Raw genomic sequence first — 22,923 nt, forward strand, 5'->3', positions numbered from 1 at the left:
AGAAAATTTGTGAATTTCCTTCAATACTTTTGCTTATTACAAAAATGGGAATTACCTACTTATTAGCTTCCTTTTTCTTTTCTCATTTTGGAACATGCTTCTATGTCACTTAATCTTCTAGATCATTTTCTCAACTTATTAGAAGAGGTTTATATCATGACTACTCTTGTGAGTCTATTTGTGACATAGGCTGTCATGAACAAGCTGTTTAATTTTTCTTGGTCTCACTTTACTCAACTGTAAAAAGGATATAATAGATCTTAATCGTACCATTTTCATAGGGTTCTTGAGGAAATTTATATGTATTTATACATAATACATGTATACCATAAACATATATATATACTTTATATGTTACATGTATGTGTAGGATACACACATTTACCAGTATACATACTCATAATTTCTAAAAAAAATAACAAGAAACCATTAAGAGCATTTATCTATAAAGAACGAAATTTTTGCAACATAATATTATAATAATATGATTGTATAATTTTTGTATTTTAAGGTCAAAGGGGTTTCTGAACTTTTGAATTATAAGCTAGTTCAGTTTTTTTAATGTTTCTTTGTGTTATTGACAGTTTAAATATGAATATGTAGTTAAAAAATATAAAAGGAAAGCTACAGCATAATTCGACCTGTATTTTAAGACTACATCTACCTATCATGCATAGTTATAGAGTCTCACATTATTTGGGAAATTAAAAAAAACAGGGGTCTTTAAAGGAAGATAGCTAGATTCCTTGGTGGTATAAAAAATCTTTTGCATGTAGGAAATGGCTAAAGAACCAAGAGTTGAAAAGAAAATATTAGAGAGGAAGAAGGGATATGATGGCTTTTATCAAATCCTAGAGGGCTGTCCATTGAAAGATGGAATAAGCTGACTATACCTAGCTCAAGAGATTCCTCTCCATAATAGAGCCCATTCAAAGATGACACAGAGTAATTCTGTCTTTAATCCATTCACGAATTTAGTCAGTCAACAAATACTTATATGCCTGTCCTGAACACTGTACTAGAATAAGGTACCATAATAAAAGGAGAACGAGGCTGAAATTTTCTGCTTTCAGAGCTCATTTTCAATGTAGATAGTATTCACATCTTTGCAGTCACAAAAGCAATAATATATCCCTGTCCCAATATAAAAAAGGACATTAAGATTTCATAAGTTTTTTAAATTAAATCCTTTTTGAGGTAATTGCAGAGTCACATGTAGTTGTAAGAAATAATGCAGAAAGAACCCATGCACCTTTTACCTTGTTTCTCCATTAGCAACCTCTTATAAATCTATAGTACAGCATCACAACCATCATAACCAGGATAAACAAACTGCAGAACAATTTCATAACCACAATGATCCCTCCCACTGCCTTTTTATAACCACACTCACTCCCTCCTTAACCCTGACAACTGCTAATCTGATCTCTGTTTCTATTGTTTTGTCATTTCAAAAATGTTGTATAAATGGAATCATACAGTATGTCACCTTTTCTTCATCTGAGAATGTCTCAATTTCCTCTTTACTTCTAAAAGACTTTTTCTATTTTAACAGTTCTTTTCCTTCAGCACTCGACAAAAGTTGTGTCATCTCCTTGGTTTCTGATGAGAAAACTGCTGTTATTCAAACTGTTTTTACCCAATAGGTAAGGTGATATCCTTGCCTCAAACAGGCAAAGAGTCACTGCCTCTTTCCTGCCACCTGGTGATAGAAGTCCAGTTTCTCCTCTCAGCCTTCTCCTCTCAGCCTTCACTGACACCCAAGGGGTGGAAAAATCCCTTGTTACTGCTGGACAGAGAGGGAGTTTGGGCTTTTGTTATCCTGACTAGAAAAGAAATACCTTCTGCTCCTCCTCACATGGCCTTACCGATAGCACAAACAGGTGGCCTCATTACTGCTGTTTCATGGTAAGTTTTGACTCTCCATTTGGTTTCCTCTGACCTCTCCCTATTTTTCATTATTGCTGAATGAGGAGAAAGTCCAGACTCCCCAGCTGATCTCCACCAACACTGCAGGACTGAGTCCTTATCATCCAGAAAAGCTGAAAGTTCAAAGTTCTGGATCGCTACTTGGTCAACTTGGCACATCATTATAGCCTGGTGATGGTGATGGTGGATGTCCAGGTTACCCATTCAGTCTTTGCTGGTGTAAGCAGGTGTTGTCGACAGTTTTTGCTGTAGTACTTGATTAGAGTAGAGCAACTATTGTCTAAAAGGTTTGTTTTTCCTTGCTAGATGCACCTTTCCCAACTCTGCGGACTGAGAAAGCAGGCTACTCTTGGGGCTGTGTGGTCCATTACTATTTGCATTTCCAAGTTGCTAGCTTCTTCCACTTCTAGGCTCAGACATGTAAGGAAAAATGAAAACCCAGGGTATTCAACATTGTGTTGTTCCTTTGTCCTAAGATCCCTGACTGGCCAACCTTTTTTCTCTAACTTTCAGAGTATCCTTATGTTTCTTTTAGATATAATGTCCAGAGTTTTTGTTTATATTATATGGAAAAAATAAGGAAAAGTACTTCTGTTCCCTTTTCCTAAAAGTTGAAGTCAGCCCAAGTCTTTAATTCAATTTCATCAGCACAGACCCTTGTAACCAGATGACTAATATCTTCTTATATCTTCTTATGTCGAAATGTGTATGTTCAGACCACGATATGGGCAGGAATATTATTTTACTTAGTTGAAACAGTATTTTTGAAATTAAACCACAAAAATTTGAGAATAATTCTGAGGACTGAAACAATTCTCCAATGAAATGAAGAGAGAAAAGAAATTTAGGAGTAAAGTACATTCTTTTTGAAATTTTGGCTAGTCAATCCATTGACTTTTTGGGCTAGGAAGTTGGGATGCATCCTGTTCGATCTCAGCCTCCTTATGTATAAATAACCTGTTGGCCTGTATGTTCAGAGGTGTGATCTTAAGAGCATGTTATTGGAAGAAGGACTGAAATGTTAAAGTAGTGAAATATATAATATTGTTTATTTGTTAACTATATGTATATATTTTATATAATATTATCTTCTTATTGTGTATTGTGTATTTCACTACTCTAGTTTTTTAAAACTGGATAATATACATTCATTTGCAAAGTTTTGTTAACATTAAAAACATCATATGCAGTAATTTGCAACATCCCCATTTCTTTTGTCCAAAAATATTTTATGACTAAGCATGACATTCTTACGTGTTTTTTTAATAGCTCTTCTAATGTAATCCACCATAAAACAAACGGGACCGGAAGTGAAGCAATATAAGGTTTGTTATAAAGAGCTTACTTTATCACTAGTTTTTCCTAATGGGATTATAGTCTATAAATGATCATGTTGCCATAACAACCACCTTAAAAGCCACACTGGGCTGTAAAGCAATAACAACACCTGTGTACCATCATTTTCTTTGGCAGTTTATATTATTTTTGGCTCAACAAAATAAGAAGACACCAAAAGAACAACCTATTGTTTCAATCATGATTTCTTATCACATTCATTTTAGAATCAGCCATTCTAAATTTGAATCAGTAGCTCCATATAGAAGATGAAAGGAAAACTATTTTGATAACTTGGCTGAGTTAATCCTGAATAACCTCACATCACTGGTTTATAAGCAGAAGAAAAGCTTAATTAATGAAAGAATTAAATTTCCAAATACAACAAAATAATACATAGGAAATATTTTCTTAAATATATTTTAGAATCTTTTGCCATATGAAATATTACCTTAGTTCTGTACCTAGTTCTGCTTAACATCCATGTAAGTGTGATGTAGTATGGAATAAGACAATTTTGCTGTCATTAAAACTGAGTAGTTTCTGTTGATTCAGAAAACAAGTTCTGGCTTCACTAATTGCCCTTTGATTACAATAAAAACAAAACAAACCAAAAACCTGAAAATCTTACCCTCATTTCTTTGATCTAAAAGCTAAGTACAAGGATCAAGTGTAGAAGATGAGAGAAAAAGATGGTCAGCAAAAGCAACGTCCCCTCTAGTTCACAGGCAGTGTAATTTGAGTTCCCCCATTGTGTAAGGCAGAATGCTCTAGGTTATGCTTAGGTTGCTGACAACTCCCAATTCTCAATGGCTTAAACAATGAAGATGTATTTCTCTCTTCACGTCCTTATATGTTCTGAAACGGGAGTAGGGGTAGGCTCATTCACACTTCAGGACCAGGCTGGCAGAGGTCCCACTATTTGGAATGAAGGCAATGATGGAAGCCACAAAAGAGAGCATAGAGAATCACTCTTCAGCTTTTAAATGTAGCATATTTCATTAGTCACCTGGCCATGCCTAACATCAAGGGAAGAATGTGATGCCAACATATGGCCAGAAAAAGGAGTCCAGACAGTAATAAATATTTGCAATGTTTTTCCCACAAAATTCAATGCTTTTATGAAAAAATATTTTGGGAATTACTTGTAATATTTTAAACTAATATTTTGAATGCTATCTACATTTGAAGCACTGCTAACATTTGTCACATACTATCTTGTTAAATTATCACAATGAAAATCACTTCTTTAACGTAATAGAGACGCAATCTGAATCCAGGTATTTTATTTTCCAGAGTCTGTGTTTTTTGGTGTAATTTTCGGTGTAGAAAATGACTAAATAGATCTCACTCATATTTAATAACTTATACCTTACATTAATATTTCATTGTTAATTTGAACATAAGCAAATATAAAATTGTAAAAACAAGAGATATAACTATAAAATGGCTCTAGAATTAATTATTAATTACTTCTTTCTGGAATATTGAGAAGTTGCCAGGAGTTTCTAGAGGATGCGTTTCAGCCTGGTCTTGTCTTCTTTTACTTTTGTCATGATTTGGCCAACAGTCCCTAATCGCTCTCTGTGTTACTGTTGCTTCTTGTTTCACGCTGACCAATGCTGGTTAAAAATAGAGTTTAAACATTCCTTCAGTCACGGCTAGTGTGCTAATTGCAGAAAAAAAATATCTCTTAGTCTACGGCCATGCCACCCTGAACAAGCTCAATCCCATCTGATCTCAGAAGCTACGCAGGGTCGGGCCTGGTTAGTACTTGGATGGGAGACCACTTAGGAAGACCAGGTGCAGTAGCCATAAATATATATATATATATATATATATATATATATATATATATATATATATATTAGAAGAATTACTTAAAAAAAGATAAGAATCTTCACAAAGACTTTCTACTCCATGTGATATTTTTGATCAAATTTGCCACTACACATATTCTTGCAAAAGACGGTGGCTACATTTGCCTAATTACATAAACATTCTAATTTGGTCACTGTAAATTCCCAATGCACATCTTACTTGACCTTGTGGAATGACCACTTTGATTTTGCAGGGAAGGAAATAACTGTCAAACTCAGTGCTCCTTAAGTGTGCCATCAGAATTTTCTATTGCACACTTTCTATGCCCCAGTGGAAATTCTCCAATAGCTAAAGTGGCTGGAGCTAGACTATTAATTTGTAATCCTTTTGGAGGAAAAGTTTTCCCACTGAATTCTTTAATGCCCATTTATTTATGTGTGTAACCTTTTATCTCTGTGTGCTTTCCCAATAGATGGTAAACTCTTGAAGGCGGAGACTTTTTAAAAATCTGTATACTCCCTGTTTCCCTTTCTTTTTCACCACTAACATTTATTATTCTATGTACTATGTCTACTTAATAGTTGTGGTTTTTCTGAGTATGGACTAAAGAAAGTTGGGGATGTTTCAAAAGGAGAAGTTGTGGCAAGATCTAAGTAGATGATTCTGGGGCAAGTTTTTAGTTCAAACTGAATTTTAAAATAATGTTTAAAATCTGTTTATAGTAACTGCTTACTCTCTTTTGGGGCATTTATGTGTGTGTCTGCATGTGTATGTGCATGTGCATGTGTGTATGTACATGTGTGCTATGGTATACAGTATAACTAAATATATAAATACCTAGTACAGTACTTTTCTTTCTCTTCCTGAGTATACTCCACTGCAATAGGGTTTTGCACTGATTATTTTTAAATATACATTTTTTTTACCTAGGAGTAAAATATAGCAAATTAAACCTCATTCCATATTTCATGTGTGTTTATATGAATGCATCATGAAATCTCTGAAAAAATACTACTTACAATTAATTTTAAAGAATTTAGTTTTAAAAGTTCACAGTATTTAGGGAGTTTTTTTATTGCTTTCTATATAATGATGGTTTTAAAATATATATTTTTAAAAACAGGATTGGTTGTTGGATATTGTCTTGAATGTTTTAAACAATTTTCCTAACAATTGAAGCTAAATATTCAAATTCTTAAAGTCCTCGAAGAATTCAGTTGAGAGATGAGACACAAGGAGCAACCTGGGACTTCGTAATACTTGACATTCCAAGATCATTAAGCTTTCATTGGAGAATTAAACATTAACCAATAAACCTGAAGGTAAACTGTGAGGAATGGAGGAAGCCACTGTTTCTCTCCCATTTTAATAGAATTCTCTAACAAGACATTAGGATTTGAAATGCTTTAATTTAGATGGCCTTGTTAGTCACTGGAGATATCAAATACCAAATGCTAATTAGATCATAAGGTATAATAACTAACTAGATGGAAATGCCAAAATATTAAAGGTTATTTAGTCATCTGGAAATGAAAATTTTCCCCCAGAAGACACATGATACATACTAGTTTTCCCCCAGAAGAAAAATGGAACTTAGGATAGTTTAATTTACAATGAAAAATAGTTACCTTATATTTACAGTGAGAAAACTGTTATATACAATCATAAATACATAAGGTAGCAAATGATGATGGCAATAATTATCTCAGAGGAAGTTATGATTTTAACATATATATCTATTTATATATCATTTTAAATGTGAAAAGTCATCCAAATACATATGTATGCATATCTATGTCAATGATTGAGTAAATGAAGGATATTTTGAAACACTGTTTAATTCCAAGTAACTATTGTAATGTCAACTGACTAGAGACAAAGTTTATATAAACCAGGATTACTTTGTGTTTCTAATCAGGATTAGCTAAGAGTCATTTTAATAAGCAGAACTTATAAGCATATTTGCATTTAAATAATTCTTTAGAAGGCTATAGTCTGTCCTGAAATACATACACCTATTACGTTTCCCTAGTAAATACTTTCATTAGTGAGTCTGTAGACTTCCATTTAACATAGTCGTCAAAGTTTTGCATGTACTATTTTATTTGCCAAATCTCAACTGAAATATGCACGTGTGTGTGTGTACACACATATGTTTATGTGTGTGTGAGCATGCTGGGGAAAAAAATGTATGGCATTATTTGAAGTAACAAACCTTATTAGATGTGAAACAGAATGAGAAAAATATACTTAATTTCTCTAAGTCTCAGATTTTTCATCTGTAAAATAGGGATCATCACACCACTATGTCAAGTAAAAACGATGCCTGGGCATTAAAAGATGAGGGGTATCAGCAGAATCACACTGATGCTCTAGTTCCTCACCTATAAGGCCAAAGCTTAAAGTGGAGAGTGCTTTTTTCTGGTTTAAGTTTGGAAACAGGGAAACTCTCAAACATCTGTTTCATAAGATATAAAATTAGTGCACAAGGAATAGTGTGCCATGAATCCTCCCTCAACTGACAGTCACATTTGAGGAAGTAATCAGTAGTATACCCACCAAAGAAAACTGCTGCCTCCCTGTCTCAGAGCCGCTAACTCAAAAATAGCATATAAACCATTCAGCCCTACTGAGAAGTCCCTAGATTCCACCAGAAAGAGAAACATGAAAAGCAATTTTAAAGATCATTAATCTAAAACAAATCTACCCCACGAAAGACTAATGGGCATTACAGGCTATTGTACTCATAAGAAAGCTGATGAGAGAAATGCTTTGATACAACTAATGAAATTTAGGGAATACAAAGGAGAACTAAAAATGGTACTTGTCCTTAACTTAGAAATCTGTTAAAATAAGCGGAACATTGCTGCATTTGGCTTGCAGTGAGGAAAGTCGTTGATAATTATAAAGAAAGTGGAGCCTCCATTAACTTATAAAAATGATAGCATGTGGAAAAGCAGATTTTATGAAAGACAATGAAAGTGAGAGTATTTGCAGGTTTCGATGTCTGGGAACTCTTTTTCTTCCTTTTGTGTTTGTTTCTTTTGTTTTTCTATAGTTCTTTTCATTTGTTCTTTGCTCTTCCCCGTATCCAACAAATATGTAATGTATCCCATATATTAAATTCCTTCTGTTTGATATACTTGAAATTGTCTCTGAATTAATCATGACTCTGATTGATATACCACTCAGTACCAGGAAGCAGACTTTCAAAGGTGGGATTCTGAACTAGATAATAAAATGATTGAGAAATTCAATGATGATCCAACTGCCATTAGAAAGCGGGATACTAGAGTAATTCAAAACACAGAGTAACATAACAAGTATTATCACCTGTGTACACCTGAGATAAAGTGCACACTGAGACAAAATTTTGGGATACCAAATGTGTGTTATCCTCAACAATTATAATATGTTGACTACAAGGTTTCTGTGATGGTCTGCCACATCTGGTTAACCACAGAATTTATAAAAAGACAGTGACAAACATGGGCTTAAAGCATGGCCAAAAAAGTATAGAGCTTCGAATCCTCAAAATAATATCTTTTTTGTAGTGCACATAGTACAGACCTAGCTAAAAATCAGACTACAAGTTTAATAGTGCGTGTTTAAATTTTAAATACATATTGAATTCACAGGCTCACAAGTCTTTCATGTGAATTGTGGCCCTAATTGGAAAGAAGTGGAATGGGAAAATGTAAATCCTGAACTCTCCCTGAGTCTCCTCCATCATGTCTGAGCAAAACATCCTTCTCTTAAAACACCAATGAAGCTTATATGAAACAAATACTTTTTAAAAAATTGACTACTTTCCTCATGGTGAACTTCTGATGCCCACGACTGTCTTTAGACTGTAATCTCAGGCAGACTAGAGCACACACCAGAGGGAAATGTACAAAGTCTGTCCTAGGAAGCGATAGCTTGAATGTCAAAAGAATTATAAGATAGTATTAATTTATATTTGTAGAAAGTTTGGGGATATGTGTGAAAATATATTCTAAGAATGTTACGTCCAAGAAAATATAATGTTAGATTAGAATGAATGTACAGAAATGGGTTTACATGCCAGAGTTTCTTAAATTAATGGTTAGCTATGCAGCTGGAAGTGGATCTAAGAGTTTGCTTAATTGACTAAAACATAGTTTCCTACATTAAGGAAAGATGAGGTGCCACAACTTCCATTAAAAAAAAAAAAGCCGAGAAAAGAATACCAAGGTTCAGAACAACAGAAGTTTGGGAGGGGATATATCATGTGAGACCTACATAACCACCTGTCCAACATGTCCCATGAGAGGACTCAGAGGATCTTGCCACAATAAAGGTATCAAAGAGTAAATTAAAGAAAGGAATAGCATCTTTGGAAATCACTGTGGTGGCTGTCCTCTACAGACTGCGGATGATGTCAAGAGATACTGCCATTGAAGTCACATGTCTTGTTTCAAAAAAAAATGATGGCATCCAGGAGTGGCACAGGCTACATGTAGCTTTTGACTGTCAGATATAGCATAGGATGAATATTGTAATAGGTAGCAAAGACCTAACGGGATCATTAGCTCTAGCTAATTGACCATAGTATTCTAAGAACTAAGAACTAAAACTAAGAACAAAGAAATATATAGTGCCTGGTAGATAGTTAGTACTTTGTTTCAAAATCCTTCCTCACACACATCTTTTGCTCTAAGATATGTTCCAGGTATGTTAAACTGAGGCATTGTTGAGGGGATTGCTTTATTTTCAAAGTTTTATTTATTTGTATTGCAAGCTGGTATGACTGGTGGAGCTGGTATAGCTCTTGTCACATGCATAATTACATGATTGTTATATGCACTGCCCTCCAGATCTTTAGTAGGTTTAAGAGAGAACCCATTGTTAAAGAATGAATGTAACTTTCATATTGGACTGGATAATCACTGTGACTGTCAAAACCTCTGGAAAGCTTTGGGGAAATTACTGGATATTTAATATATAAACAAAAGACACATTTGTAATTCATATCAAGACAGTTGAACCTAACACTAGAGGTTCATTCCTTGAAGGCATTAAGATTTAGGCTGAAGTCAATTCACTGTCATCCATTTTCAAGGTCATTGAACTTTTCTGAGGCTTGATCTGAATCAAATTCAGAGATTATCTAGGTATAGTTGCTTAAATTCAACATAAACCATTCTAGATGTATTTATTTAAAGTGTATATTTCAAATGCCAAATGTGTATAGGTAACTTCCTCTTTCTGATTCTCAAGAGAGGTAATACTTCTCCATTTCTCTTAGTTCTTCTAATTTACTTCCCAAATTCTTTGCTGATATGACTTTTTTTTTTTTAATTTTGGAGATCAGTCAGCAAATACCATCAAAAAATCTTTTGGGGACTCATTTTAATAAAGCACTTGGTTCCCATGTCTAAAATAAAAAAAAAACAACTTATATACAATATGTGTAAATAAATGTAATACATGCTTTACAATTTAAAAATCATACGTAGGCAAAGTCCACAAGTTATTTCCTGTTCTGACAATCCCCAATTCTTGAAAAGAAACACAACACACATGCTTGCACTGAATAAACAAACATCAAAACAACCAAAAAACCCACAAATATATGTACAAACTAATTATGTGTATATGTTTATATAGACTATAAAATTTGTATTAAAAATATATAAAATTATCAAGATAAACCATTCTGTGTAGCTTAAACCTGTGTATGCTTTATACGAGGATACAGGAGATATATTTGTGTAAATATGTACTGATCATATCTAGAAACAAACAGCTCTTCAGTATACATATGGTCAAGTAACTTAAGCATGATAGAATTGTTTACTATAACAATTGCATTTATTTTCTATATAGTTGGCATTATATGTGAATATCTATCTGTGTGTATATGAGTATATCGATACTAAAAATATATTTATTGAGCCCATAATACTCACTTGTGACAGACCAGTGCAAGTCATCTTGAAAGATAAGGATGAATTAATAAGCATCCCCCATTCTTGTTCTCAAATAGCTCAGATTCGTTGAAGGGTGAGGGAATGGGGAAGGTTAAACAGAAAAAAATTATAGTACAGGGTGATATCAGCCATTGGTACTAGAATAACAGAGTGCTAGCAGCACAATGGAAGGGCACATATCTGAGCTTAGAGTCAACAAAAATAGTGTCCTATAGTACATGTTACTAAAGTTAAGTCTTGAAGAAATGTGTGTGAGATATGTCTAGTCTTGAAGGGAAGTTTATGTGTCTCAGGCTATATGTGAATACACATACACAAGGACTTCAGCTAGTCAGAAAGCTTTATCTCCATCATTTAACCCGTCCATTATGCTATCATGCAGGGCAGCGAAGTATGTGCTTGTACAAATGGGCTCGGTAATATAAACAACTTAATTGAAATGGCTGGTCCCAAGAAATTCATCCAGGAAGGATGATGTTTCCTGGTGGAGTTCAAGATAGCATAAAATGTATCAGTGTTAAATCCTTGACATATGCAACTCTGTTCTCTTTGGTTTACGGCTCTTTTAGGAGAGGCAATACCCATTTGCTTTTATCATTCCTCTGAAACTACATTAGAGAAATTACAGGGTATTATCAAGATAAGAAAATAATTGCATTTTAATTTGACATGAGAGTTTCTTTAGAGAATAAAGTGGAAATTGGATCAAGAGAGCAGACTGAGAACACATCTACCTACCTTCCACACAAAGTCATGAGAAATGACAGAAATGGTACTTCAGAAAAAGTTCAAGTTAAATCTGTTAAAAGCTATTCAACAGAAAAGGAATACAATCTAAAATACTGAAAGCATAATGAGTTATACTTTTGAGGAAATAGGAATTAAGACCTCAACTGAAACCATGTGCAGGAGACTACTATGCAGAGAAGCATGGTTGGCTCCAGGGAACCTCCAACCTCAGAATGTGACTGAATTCAAAGAGAAAAGGAGGGAAACTGGGCCACCCTCTGGGTGGTTTTCTGTGGGGCAGCATTCAGAGATGATGGGCTTTCTGGACACTCCCACCTTCCCCCTTGTGTTCACCTGCAGGCTATAAGGACCTGTGTGCTCTTACTAACTCAGAGAGTGTTTGGCTTCAAATCAAAAAGGCAAGGCAGAGTCTTTACAGAGCCTTCTACACCCAATAAGTCACATACTACAACTGAAATTTCCAAGGACAAATCACTGTAATCAGAACTAACATCTAAAGAATGACTCAGGAATTCTAAAGTGCAAATATGAGCAAACAGCTGGTAATTACAAAACTCAGAATGCCAAATTATGAAAAGGGGGGTATCTAAATAAATAAAGGATCACTAAGAGAAACTGTTGATAGAGTAAACAGAATAATTAAAAATGAGCTTATTGCATATTTCAGAGACAGTGGAAGAATATGGCATCTCTGGAAAAGAAACTATTAACAAGATTACTATATGGAAATGAAACCAATGAAATAAAAAAGAATTAAACAGATGGTTTAACAGGAAAGAAAAAAAAGAAGAAAGGAAGAAAAGATTCACATCAGCGCTTATACCGAATGAACCAAATGTTTGTTTAACGAAACTGGCTTGTTTTACTGCTGCCAAACTGCGGCGAAACAGAACGAATGGTTGCGACCACGAAAATCATTGTTTGTCCTGCGGCGTGGATCTGAATGAAGATGAAAGGCATGAAAGGAACATAGGCGGGATGATGACGGGATGATGACTTGATGATGAACAGCGCCTGCCGCGAATGAATGAATGGAATGAAATGAAATGAATGAATGAATGACGGCGTGAATGAAAATGAAAATGATGATGGAAAACAAAAAATGAAGAAGACGCGCTTCGCGACGATGATGCGGATGATCAAAGATGAACATTAAAATGATGAACACGACGCTTTATGAGCGGGCATTGTTTCAAGATTCAATGAAATGAAATGGCGGCACGACGAATGAAAATGCGCGGCGGCAACATACGCTGAAGGAAAAAAAAAAAAAAAAAAAGGAAAGGCACGGCATCAGAAAGAAAAAAAAAAGAAAGGAAAGAAGAGAAAGAAGAAAGAAAGGAATAGAAAAGGAAAGAGGAAAATAGGAAGAAAAGAAAGGAAGGAAGGAAGGGGAGAGAGGAGGGAGGAAGGAGGGAGGAAAAAAAAAGAAGGAAGAAGGAAGGAAGGAAGGAAGGAAGGAAGGAAGCAAGGAAGGAAGGAAGGAAGGAAGGAAGGAGCTAGAGAATGGATTACTGAGCTGGGACACTGAGTGAAGTGAACATCCCTAAATGAAGGATCAAAGAAACAAATAAAAACTATGACAGAAAAAAAATGTAGAAACATAGGGAGTACATCCAGATGTTCCAGCTGTGTACTGTGAGTTCCCAAAGGATATAACACAAATGGACAGAGAAATATAATAAAATGCAATTTCTCTATTGTTCAAAAGATTATGAGAAAATCTTAAAAGTACTCAGAGAAAGAAAAAATTTAAATGACTGCTTAGAAATATTTGAGAAAATCAGAATGTGATGAGTTTCAAGAAAAATACAGTGAAAATTCCAAGTTCTGAGTACAAATTTGTTTGAAAGTAGAAGTAAAAAAAATAATAAAGACAAACTATGAATCAAGCATAAAAGCAAAATTAAGGCTATTTCATGCATTGCATAACTCATAAGTCATAAGTTTTGCTACCCACAAATTTTTTAAACAAATTTACTGATTTTTTTCTTATTACATAAAATTTATATTTATAATTCAATAAAACATTTAAGAATGTAATATTTTTATTTTAAAAGTTAATATTCATAAATCAACAAAAATTACAAACTTGAAACTCTTCATATTAATGATTAAAAAACTTAGCTATTAACTCTAAAATATGGGAGAGATAAATATTATTTCAAAATGTTTTGATGGATCAACAAACAAAACTGTTAGAAGAACACTGCCTTAGAGCAGGTCATATGTAACTCAAATCTAACACATCCTGTATTTCCTTCTGCTGACACATAATCTGCCACCCAATTTTAGGGTACATCAAGGGATAGTCTTTCTGTTATTCAGAGGGCGGTATCTTGGAAGATAGGAGTGGGAATGAATTTAAAATAAACCCTGATTGTAATGAGAAAGACAAAATGGCTTTAATCCAAGGATTCCATGTTCTGAACTGAAATGTAGATAAAACAGAAACTGCTGGTTTAGAAGAGTTAGAGTATTTATCATACATCACTGTAGAGGTTGACTTTCTTTGTCAGAAGTGCAGAAGCTGAATAAATTGAAAACCTATTAAAATCTTTTCAACAAATGTCAGAAAGCAATACTATTATTACCTTTTGGAGGTTAAATGTGCTTTAGAGGTTAAATAACACTTTTATGAGTATTATATGTAAGGGAATAATAGAGTTGGGTGAATACAAAGTAAGTTCTAGGAGCTTCTAGATCCTGTTCATCCACTTTTCTAGCTTCCAAAAGAAATGGGATTTGTGCATTTTGACCCTGGAGAAGCTCTCAGCAATCCTGCAGAACTCATACTGATAGCGATACCCCTCTTGAGGTTGAACTGACACATTAACACATGCAAGCAACACTCGGGCTTTGTAAATGTATTTTTCAGAAGAAATACAGACTCTATATTTTACTTTTATTATAATCTACATAAGCCCAGAAGATCTGTACTTTAGTTCCTGAAAATAAGCTCCAGGTTTCAGTTGATATGTCTAGATTCCAGTTTATGAAGACTCAGTATTGTTAAGGAGTCAGTTCTTCCCAATGTGGTTCAGATTCACTGCAATTCCAATAAAAATCCCAGCGAGTTATTTTTTGAATATCAAGAAACTAATTCTAAAATTTAGATGGAAAGGCAAAAGACCTAGAATAGTTAAATTATAACTAAAAAAGAAGAAAGTTGCAGGGCTAATATTACTGAATTTCAAAACTTACTATAAAGCTACAGTAATCAAGACAGTGTAATACTGGAAAATAACAGACAAATAGATCAATGGAAAAGAAGAGAAAGCCAAGAAATAGATCCATACAAATATAGTCCATTGACTGTTGACAAAGGGGTAAAGGCATTCAATGGAGAAAGGACAGTCTTTTCAACAAATAGTGCTGGGACAACTGGTCATCAATATACCAAAAAAAAAAAAAAAAAATCTAGACAGACAGACTTTATACCTTTCACAAATATTAACTCAAAATGAACCATAAACCTAAATGTAAAATGCAAACCTATAAAACTTCTAAAATACAACATAAGAGAAAGCCTAGGAGATGAATTTGGTGATGAATGATGACTTTTCAGAAAAAACACCAAACTCATGATCTATCAAAGAAATAATTGATAAGGTGGATTCCATTAAAAAAAAAAAAAAGTTGGTTCTGCAAGTCACTGTTAAGAAAATGAAAAGACAAACCTCACAGAATGGAGAAAATATCTGCAAAGCACCTAATAAAGAACTTGAATTCAAAATATACAAAGAACCCTTAAACATGCCTTGATATTTACTCAAATATATTGGAAACATATGTCCATAAAAAAGCTTGAACATTAATGTTTATAGGAGTTTTATTCATATTTGCCAAAACTTGAAATCAACCTAGATGTCCTACAGTAGGCGAAGAGATAAACTGTGGTACATCCAGACAATGTAATATTACTCAGTAATGAAAAGAGCTATCAAAGCCATGAGAAAACATGGAGGAAACTTAAATGCATATTACTAAGTGAAAGAAGCCAGTCTGAGATTACATATTATATGATTGGAACTATATGACATTCTGGAAAAGGAAAAACTATAAAGACAGTAAAAAAGAAAATATCGGCAGTTGCCCAGGGTTTGTGGGAGGGAGGAGGGACAAATAGGTCCAGCACAGGAGAATTTTAGGGCAATGAAACCATTCTGTATGATGCTGTGATAGTGGATATATGAAATTATGCATTTGTCAAAATTCATAGAACTGTTCGACAGAAAGAGTGAATTTAATGTAAACTATGGACTTCAGTTAATAATAATATATCAATACTGGTTCCTTGATTGTGACAAATGTAGCAAGATGTTATTTACAGTGGAAACTGTGTATAGTGCTGGGGGAGAGGGAGCTAATGGGAACTCCCTGTACTTTCTGCCAATTTTCCTATAAACCTAAAATGGCTTTAAAAAGTAAATTTATATTATTAATTTTTTTTAAAATGTTCATCCACCTATCAGAAAATCTGTTTCACTGGTATTACAACTGCTTCAAACTCATAAAGAAGTTAGTGTGATGACAGCAGATTCCACAAAACATCAACAGAACTTATAGGTATCATCTTCTCGCTACATCTATATACATCAGATAATTTTAGAAGAGTCAAAAAGTTATGTTTGGAATCTGACTTCATAGTAACTTTCCTATAACTGAATGGTTTAAAGCCGTGGTCCCCAACATTTTTGGCACCAGGGACTGGTGCTTCTATGAGAATCTAATGCCCGATGATCTGAGGTAGAGCCGAGGCAGTGATGCCTAGAAGCTTCACTCGCATGCCTGACGCTCGCTCACCTCCTGTTCTGCAGCCTAGTTCCTAAGAGGCCACAGACCCATACCAGTCTGCAGGCTAGGTGTTGGCGACCCTTGTTTTAAAGTTGGAAAGCATGAATTTGCTTACTGTTCCTTCTGATGTACTCTCATATTTTTCTATTTTTTTCTTTAAACACTGTTTATATTAAATATGCTATAGAATATATACTACAATAATGTATATATTTAGGTTCTAATATAATTAGATTCTAATATTCTATATTGAATAATCTACATGTATAGACTATAGACATATAATATACATTTTATATGGAATCCACATACGCATAGAATGCATATCTATATACTACATATGAGTATATAGAGAGATAAAGAGTTCGTAGAGAGCAAAGGAGAGAGGAAGGTGGTGAGGGCTTAAATCACTTTAACAGAACATCTTAAAACTAAATATTTAACATTTCTGCTCTAGAATGCAACGCAATAAAAGTAAAATTAGGACATATGATCCTAAAGAATGTTTTAAAATTGTTGGAGATGTAAGGTCAGCTCATTTTCAGTTGAAGGGAAACAAACCCACCTCTTGGCTGTACCTTGGACACAAACACCATGAATTCATGCAGCAGTTGCAGAGACCTATGTCTGTGTGACTCATAGGGTTCTGCTGCTGGCTGCTGAAATAGGGGTACAATGGCAGAGCCTCTCCTTGGCCATGCACCCAGTGTTGCAGCACTGCAGCCGTTAACTGGATTCTAGCTGCTGAAATCAACCTGTTCTGAGACCTGAGGGGATAGTCTAGTCTCATGGCATACCTGAGACCCACTCACAGGATGTCAGTGTGCTGGGCACATCAGTTGGAAAGCCTGGAGTTGCAAGAGAGCATCGGAAGTCAAAGAGGAAGGGCAGTGTTCATGAGATGCTCTGTAGCACTGCTGGCAATTCTATATTAGATCTGCAAGAATTTTCGTGGCTCTATTGTATCAGAAAGTCTGAATCCACTCTTCAAGGTCTTCAAATATATTTTCAATAGATGATTTTCACAAAATGCCTATGATGAAAATAATTATTAATAAATAGAATACCATTATTTTGAAATGGCAAACATTTTCCCTAATTTTTAGCTATTCTGTTGCTAAATGTTGACATTCAATGAGTCCTTTATCATCAGTCAATGATGGTTCCTCACAGGTCACTCTCCTTTACATCTTTGCAGTTTGTTGACATAAATGATTCTGTCTATTTATCAATGGTTTTTTGTTGACCTATAATCAAAACATCACAATTTCTTTGTTCTCGTTCTTTTTCCATGCTTTGTCTTCTTCTATAGATTATCTTCCCTCTGGCCCCTAAATATATGTATGCCATACTCTTTATAACTCTTCGTTGAACTTACAAGACAATTTATCCATTCCTCCTTTTTTGGTACTCATCAATTTCTCCTTGTATAACTCCCTGTGTACAGTCCTGCTTAAGACTGTAAACATTTTGAGGTCTTGAATTAGATTTATTTTATAATCATCATTACCCCCCAGAAAAACTTCCTTGGGGTGGGGGGGTAGTTAATAGAGTCTCAACATGTATTCGTTTTTAATAAATGAATTGATTTACAAAGTAACTCTCTACTAAATAAGTAGGGAGATAACCATGAATTTAATAAGGCAATTATAACACAGACTCTTTTTTTTCCCAAGAGCAAGTCAAGCTTCTCTCTAGCTCAGATGATTTAAAGCAGGCACAAAGATGATTTAAAGCGGGTACATTTCAAGAACCTCTAGAGGAGCATAATATTGAACTTCTCGTTGTTCAAGACATTTTTAAAAATCCATTTAAGAAAAGAGCTTGCATGAAGAATGGGGCTGACAGGTGCACACTCATCCATTCGTCTAATTCTCCTAAAATATGTCCGTGGATAATACGGGCAGCATCATATCAGACCATTAACAAAACTGTGTTTGTTGAAATGTGTATAGATTTCATGAGCTGGCTACCTGTAGTCAAGAAAAAAAAAAAAAAAAAAAAACGAGTGCTATGCAACTTGTAGCTATGTTTAATATGTAGACACTGTTGAACACAGTGCTCATCCTTTTGTGCAGTGTTCTATCCATGGTGGCCAGTAGAAGAAACTTACTGTGGTCTCAAAACAAGGAAAGAGTTCTGCTTTTCCCGAGCAAAGTTTAGAGTTAAAAGTGTGGCACCTTGAGCAAATCGTAGAGGCCTTCAAGTGGTTGCTTATCTATCAGTTGGTTCTGACTTACTTTTATATTTTCCCCTTTATTTCAAACTTTTCCAATTCTTTCTCTATGTTTTTCATTCTGTTCCAATATATGCACCTTTATAAGACATTCTGAATTTTTTCTGAACAAGTCAGGTTATGAATGAATAAATAGATATAGTAAAAATAGACAAGCATATGAGACCAAAATTTATTATATAGGAAAAATATAAATCCCTAAGAACTTTTTGGAAGCATGTTAAGAAGGATGACATTTATAAAACCCTGCATACCCTCCTGGCATTTTTTTAAAGCACCAACATCCAAGGGATGAATGTACCACTCATCCCAAATTATCTCATCTTAAAATAAGGAGTGTCAGTCCTTTTATCACATTTATATTTTAAGAGATAAATTTCTGTGACTAACAATTTAAAAATAATTTCTTTAAAATAGTTCAAAATTGACTTGGAAATATTGTGACTGCGTACATCAAGGTCCATACTGCGGAGACATTTCCTTTCAGAAAACAGCAGGATTAATACTCCCAGTGGTCAGAGATGTGTGTCTGTGAATCATTCTCTCACACACTCCAGCTGTGGTTCTAAGTCTAAGTTCTCTGGTGATAACTACACCAACTGAACTTTAAAAACAGCTCATTAACAAAGGATATTTGGAGAAGATATTTTAATTAGTGCTACGAGACTTGATGCAAATTTGCCCTGCTCATGAGTGGGACAAAAATGAAACTTTAAAAAAGTGAATCAACTGCTTAAGTATGTTTGAGTTATTACTATCTGAAAGAGTTTGCCATCGCTTTTCTTAGCCAGCACCCTTAAGATTTTCAGTAAGAAAAGTAGCTACCACTTTCTGAGACAGCTTGAGTAACTGGAGAATCTATTTTAACAAAAGCAAAGGACAGTTAATCTGTCCTCAACTGGAGGCAGAAAATCATGTGGGGAAAGGCTTGGCCAGCATGGCAGGAGAGCCCGTTGTAGCCATGTTTTGCCTCTAATTAGCTGCAGAAGTTGTTGAAATAGATGATTACATCGTATCTTAATTTACTGGTGCCAGCGCATTGATACAAATCTTGTACATATCATCTAATCTAATTATACACTAACTCTAAAAGATGAATGTGTATCATCTCATTTAATCCTCATCACCACCCTAATAATTAGGCATTGTTATACCAATTTTTAGATAGATGTACAGTAAAATTTTTATCCCTTTTCAGACAACTGAGGCTGAATAAATATCTAGCTGTAGTTTACATTAAGATTCTGCTCTCAGTAACAAAACTGCTGTTCCTTCCATTTTCCCTCCTGCTCAACCACCTCATTATCTACTAAGACCAAATTGGAACTCTTCTAGCTTTCTTATCTTTTTCCTACATTCCCCATATCCCCAAACCTCACCTCTCCATGCTCAGGTAATAACCCAAAATTATTCTGGAAAATTGCATAGCACTTGACTCATTGCTAACAGAGTTTTCTTTCACTCAGTTCTGATCTCATTCCTCTTCTTTTAAATTCTTTAACGATTTTCCATTATGAACAAGATAATGTTAAAAATCTTCCTCTACTTATATGTCTCGTCATTTGAAATTGCTCCCTCTACCTGCTGTTCTATCTAGGCTAGAATGGGTTTCTCTACAGACCCAGAAATCAGCCCACTTCTTTGTTGTTTTAGTTTTCTATCTCTGCATAAGAAATTATCAAAAATGTATTGGCTTAAAACAATACTCATTGGTTAGCTGACAGTTTTGTGGGTAAGAAGTCCAAGTGGGCTCAGCCAGGTACTCTGCTTAGTCTCTCGACAGCAAAAATGTTGTCAGAGCTGCATTTCTTTCTGGAAATCCTGGGAAAGAATCCACTTCCACGCTTATTCGGGTGGTTGGCAGAATTCAGTTCCTTGTGGTTGTAGAACTGAGATCTTGGCTACCTCCATCTTCTCTCTGACTTCCTCTTCTGCTACGTCTCTCTGAATTCAGCCAGAAGAAAGTTCTCTGATTTTAAAGTCTCAGTAATCCATGTTAATCCAGGATAGTCACCCTACTTTAAGTTCATAACCATAGTTATACCTGCGAAAATCCCTTTGCAATGTAATATAACATAGTCACAGGTTCCCGGGATTAGGACAAGGACATCTTCAAGAGTCTTTTTCTGTCAACACTCACACAGTTAGATCTATGTGGCCGGCTCTTACCTCTTTCTTAAAGTACAGAAATTCTTCCCAAATATATCACAAATGTGAAATCTTTTCAAATTTCTCAGGCAACTGCTTCTTTTTCCATTCCCGATAAATGCCTGTTGTATATGTAAAATAGTGCATTTAACTTTTACAAGCCTTCATTTTCCTGAATTATAAAAAATGGATATGTAGGGTCAGGACCACATTTATCACTTTATATTTATAATTATACCATAAAAATAGTATGATCTTAATTAATATAGTCTATTTTAAAATTCCCTGGTTGCATGGAAATTTATTTCTGCAATATCTATCTATATGTATTTATATATTACATATATTTGAATTTTTATGATAAGTCTATGAGATAAGTATCATTATCCTTATTTTACAGATGAGGATACTGAAAGCTCAGAGAGGTTAAGTGATTTACTAAGGTCAAATAGCAAGTTTAAAGTGAATCTCAAATATGAAGATGTATCTGAGTTTACAGCTTATTCCATGCACTGTTTGCACATATTTTTCTGGCAAAGAGTATAAATTGTATCTGCAACTTCTGAATAAATAGTAAAATTTATTTATCTAAAAACAATGTGACAATATTGAAAAATTAAGAAGATATCATCAAACTCCTTTTTACTGAATGAATAAAAGACTTGGAAATAAAAAAATCAATAGTAATTATGTTATAAGAATTTGTTTCAAAAAATTAAAAACTTTAGGTTTAAGATGGAGAAAAGAGCACATATATATTCACCTCTTGTTCGTACTAAGATTCAAATGAAATAAAAGTTTAGACTTCTTGAAAGGGATAAAGAAAGAAAACTGATTCAGCAACAGATGAGATAGTTCTACAAATTCTGGACTATAGAGAATGAAATGGAAGACTTAACTGATAGAAGAAAGAAACTATGAGGAAGCTGCAAAAGAAGTATGAGACATGTTTATCTAGGATCAAGAGAGCCTCTGGACCCACCATGGAATATATGATGGGGAGTAGGAGTAAGAAGTAGGCTAGAAGTTATTTAATCAAAAATGAATAGACAGAAAAATACACCTCTCCTCCATTGCACAGAGCATAGCAGCATAGTTTTGACTCCCAAGGATAAATTAAAAAAAAAAAAAATGTCTCTTCATGTACCATCTGAACCAAGCTAAAGCATGTAGTATGCCTAGTAGTGAACCTGCATTTATCATTTTAATTCAGACAGACTTTTGGTCTTCCTTTTGTATCTCTGTTGGCAGATTCTGACATAAACCTAGTTGTCAATGGAGAAATGCGGTTTGAAAAATCTTAGCCTTTGCATCACAGAACAGAGTATAGAAGGGTGGGTCTGAAGCTGACAGAAAACAGCTTAGTAGCCAGCACATCTCCATAGGGATGCATTCTCTTCTTTCACTTTGATTCAGGGTAGGGCTCTACCATAATTAATTAGAACACTCAGAGCCATGGTATTGTTACCTAATAACTTCAAATACTGATTCTATCTGGAAGTGCCCTGGTCATCTTTCATCCAGGCTGGGTCTCTTTTACACACCTCCCAAAAACTAACATCACTATGCTTCTTTGGGTACTGCTTTTGGTCTATTCACTACACAATTTGAGGGCAAGCTCTTCAATTAAGTCTCCTTCCTCTACCCAGGCCGCCTATTGGAGTTCTTTTGCTTTATGTACTGACTGGAAATTAGCTTACTGCATACCCCATAGCACACACCAAAACAACACTTTGCTGACCAAAGGGCATAAAAAGTATACTTAAAATTCTGAAAAACTGCATTGTTTAACAAGAAAAAACATCTTTCATTACATTCAAAAAGATCCAGCACAACTCAAAATATTTTCCTTCCCTACTGCAAAAAGCAATCATTTTCAACATTTTCTGAAAGAAAATTTTTTCCGTCACAAAATTAATTCCCTTTTAGGATTTTTCTCTTTCCCTTCTACTC

At 34.5% G+C, this 22,923-nt stretch overlaps 1 long non-coding RNA gene and 1 pseudogene across 1 annotated transcript in view; one reads left to right on the top strand and one right to left on the bottom strand.

The window, feature by feature from the left end:
* The window catches only part of LOC120586779 (uncharacterized), a 397,178-nt gene that overhangs the window by 67,168 nt on the left and 307,087 nt on the right, over positions 1-22,923 (bottom strand). The gene's annotated exons all lie outside the window — the stretch shown is intronic.
* LOC120586823 (uncharacterized) lies at positions 4,961-5,079 on the top strand (annotated as a pseudogene).

Source organism: Pteropus medius, unplaced genomic scaffold (assembly GCF_902729225.1).
Source record: "Pteropus medius unplaced genomic scaffold, Ma_sr-lr_union100, whole genome shotgun sequence".
Lineage (NCBI taxonomy): Eukaryota > Metazoa > Chordata > Mammalia > Chiroptera > Pteropodidae > Pteropus > Pteropus medius.